At 49.9% G+C, this 3,788-nt stretch overlaps 1 pseudogene; it reads right to left on the bottom strand.

The window, feature by feature from the left end:
* Positions 1-1,950: 1,950 nt before the first annotated feature.
* LOC117368530 lies at positions 1,951-2,699 on the bottom strand (annotated as a pseudogene).
* Between the last annotated feature and the right edge of the window lie 1,089 nt (positions 2,700-3,788).

The raw sequence follows: 3,788 nt of genomic DNA, 5'->3' as shown, positions 1-3,788 counted from the left end.
TTACAGGAGAAGTAATAGGATGGAACTACAATAAAGGGTTAGAGGTAGAAGAATGAGGAATATTTAGAGGACTAGGGAAGCCAGATATGAAGAGATTTTGAGGACTTGGGATACCAAAGTTGGAGAGAGGCTTACATTTTTGAGAAAAGCCAGGTTTTCAGATGCTTGCGGAAAACTTGGAGAGAGCTCAAGTTCCGAAGAGGGGAGGCAAGGCTGTTCCAGAGCTCAGTGATTCTGAAGGGAGGGAGGTCCCCTGCTTTCCTGAATGGGTAATGCCTTTTAGTGAGGGGAAGGAAAGTTTTAATTTGTGGGGGGGGTCTAGTGGAGTTAGGGTTTGAAGAATTCCAAGTAAGAGGGATAAAGGGAGGTTCATTCCTGCCCCTGAAGAGGCCACTAGACTACCATGGCTTCCTAAGCCTATGGGTGCTTGGATGGGATGGTGTGGAAAGTGAGGGGGCGTCCGCGGCGGGGGATGGAGCTCTGGAAGGGGATTTTTTGGTCAGGTGTGGGGGAAGCAGTTTTGATTTATGCCAAAACTAAGCAGCCAGTTCTAGTTACAAATTCTGTTCAAGCAGATGCCAAAGATCCTGGGTTCAGTCAGGCCCTAACCCACTTAAGCTAATATTTTATAAAGGAAATTAGCTAATACACTTAAGCTAATATTCTATAAAGGAAATTAGGCATCTATGTTCCTTTATAGAATATGCTCTAATCATGCACCCGCTAAGCACCTATATATAGGCACTGTTATAGAGCAGCTCTCAATGTGTGTACGAGAACAAGTAAATGAAGAGAGCATCTTCCAAGGAAATCCACCTAGGTAAAGTGATCTTTCTGAATATTGCCTTCCTTGGGAGAGGGGGGAAAGCTGAGTAGGGTTACCCCCTAGACCTGCTCCCCAGGCCCGTCCAGTTCTACCCATCCCCGCCCTAGTCCCGCCCCAATCCCATCCCCCGCTGCCTACTCTCGTCGGGCAGGACGTCCGCGCATGTGCGGGTCCGACGTGATGATATCACACTCACGTGCGCGTGTGGGTGATATCATCGTGTGGCATCTGCGCATGGGAAATCTGGATGTGTGGTAACCCTAGAGTTAAGAATGCACATACTTTTAGCCGTGTTATAAAGGGGCAATAGTAGTGAGGTGGGAGATACGGGTGTGAAACAGCACACATGCTTGCCACTTTCAAGGTCTCTTAACATAGGATTCAGCACAGTAACTACAAGTCCCTGAAAACAAATGATTAAATACCTACTTAGAATTAGTACTTGGATACTTGGAATCATTCTCCTGAATTTAGTAAAGGAAGTGCTGCAGCTGTGATATTGAAGCAATGCTGATTCTGTAAAAATGCATTTTGCATGTGCGCATGTCGACAGCATTTTAAAAAAGAGGGTAAACTTGCATGGATATTTTAATATTATCTATCATTATTGCAAGTGGTCGGAAAAAGGCCACATTTTTGTCAGTTTGCAGTGATATAACTAATATGCTATTTCCATGGGGTTCTCTGGTTTCTCTTATCTGTAGCTATACACACTAAAGGGTATTGTAAACAGGTAAAAAGAATTGTATCAGAGCTGCTGCAGCTGTGGCAGAGCTTTTCCTACTTCCTCCGCCTCTGAGCCTCCCAGCGGTGTATGAAAGATGATGAGATGTCCCTGGGGCCCCATTCTAGACTGCAGCAATGTTCAGATCATTGCACCTCCTAAACAGAAATTGCCTCTACCACTCTTGATACCAGAGCATAGTGTGTGTGTGTTGGGGAAGAGAAGAAACAGGTCAGATATAGGAGCTAAGCTGAACAGGAATCCTCCACCTATAGACCTGCCAGTAGAGGCTGCTGTTTCACTATCACAAGAGTGAGAGACAGTCAAGTTTTGCAGGATTCCAGGATTACATCCCTAGTGATGTAAGACATAATACAATTGAGTCTCGGTTAACTGGGTCTCAGTTAACCAGGACTCTCACACAACCAGCAAAAGAAATTGCCAGCTTCCTCATGATTGCTTCTGCATAGAGGATGAAAAGAAAAGGAGAGAGGATGCATCCTTGTCTTGTACCCTTTCTGATCTTGAACCATTCTGTATCCCCATTCCTGGTTTGCACTGTAGCTTCTTGCTCAACACAGTCAATAAAGCACAGGTAGAGCTTCTTCTGGTACTCCCTCACCTTTTCTATAATCCACCTCAAGTTTGCGATGTGATCAAGGGTCCCTCTGCCCTTATGAAATCCAGCTTGGGCATCAGGAAGTTCTCAATCAAGAATGTTGCCCAAGCACCTTACCCTTGCTGCCATGGGGAGTCAGGGTGATTGTTCTATAGTTTGTACAGTCCCTGGCATTGCCTTTCTTCAGCTGGTGGGATAAAAACTGATCTTTTCCAGTCCTTTGGCCATGTGCTGGTTTTCCAGATCTTCTGGCATAGAGCTGTTAGTGTGGCTCTTGGGACTGGTTTGAACAGCTCTGCAGATGCTTTGTTTTTTGGCAACTGCCTCAGCACCCAATCCACTTCACTTTCCAATAGGTCTAGTTCTGCTTCCTCTTGACCCCCAAGCTCTTCAGGGTAGTCAGTGCTGGTACTGAAGTATAATTCCTGTTTGCATACTTTCCATCTCGGCTTGATGTCCTGCTGGTCGCTAATTTCATTCCAATCAGTCTTTGATGATTTATTGGCATGCTGAGAAAGGTGTTTCACCATGTCGAATAATTCCCTGGTATGGCACTTCTTATAGGCTTCTTCAAGGTTCATGCATCAAGCATTCAGAAAGTCATTCTTGTCTTTCCTGGCTGCTGTTTGGAAATCAGCATTGAGTCGTCTCGCCTCATTCAACCTGCCCTTAGCCTTTGCCACCCTCCTCTCATAGAAGTAACTGTAAGCAATTGAACATATCACTTTTCCACATACCGTATTTTCACGTAGATAACGTGCACCCGTGTAAAATGCGCACACCACAAATTTATGTACAGAAATTTTTATATACCGCGCACTCCCGTATACCGCGCATGCTGCCCGACTCTCCCGTCGCCGCCCGACTCTCCTTTCGCCCGCCCCGACTCTCCTCTGGCCACCCCGACTTTCCTTTTGCCCGCCCCGACTCTCCTCTCCCCCTTGAAGTCCTGTCCCCACCCTGAAAGCCTGATGCCCCCGATGTCCGATTCACCCCCACCCCCTCAGGACCGCTCGCACCCCCACCCCGAAGGACCGCTCGCACACACTCCCACCCGCACCTGCACCCCCACCCTGAAGGACCGCTCGCACCCCCACAGCCTCCCGACCCCCACCATCATGTAGAAGCTCCTACAGGTGTCCTGCTGCTTCCTCTTGGCGGTCCCGACTCCCCGACACGATCGGGGCAAGAGGGAGCTCAAGCCCTCTTGCCCCAGCCAACCGCAGCACCCCCAACACGATCGGGGCAAGAGGGAGCTCAAGCCCTCTTGCCCCAGCCAACCACGGCACCCCCCGACACGATCGGAGCAAGAGGGAGCTCAAGCCCTCTTGCCCCCCCGACTCCCCGACACGATCGGGGCAAAAGGGAGCCCAAGCCCTCTTGCCCCACCGACTCCCCAACTCCCCGACAATATCGGGCCAGGAGGGAGCCCAAGTCCTCCTGGCCCTGGCGACCCCCCTCCCCCCGCTAGTTGTTCGGGCCAGGAGGGAGCACAAGTCCTCCTGGTCCTGGCGACCCCCCCCCGCTAGTTGTTCGGGCCAGGAGGGAGCCCAAACCCTCCTGGCCACGGCGACCCCCTACCCCCACCCCGCACTACATTACGGGCAGGAGGGATCCCA

Source organism: Geotrypetes seraphini, chromosome 10, assembly GCF_902459505.1.
Source record: "Geotrypetes seraphini chromosome 10, aGeoSer1.1, whole genome shotgun sequence".
Classification (NCBI taxonomy): domain Eukaryota; kingdom Metazoa; phylum Chordata; class Amphibia; order Gymnophiona; family Dermophiidae; genus Geotrypetes; species Geotrypetes seraphini.
The sequence above is the reverse complement of the archived record's forward strand: the minus strand, read 5'-3'. Positions and strand labels throughout refer to the sequence as shown.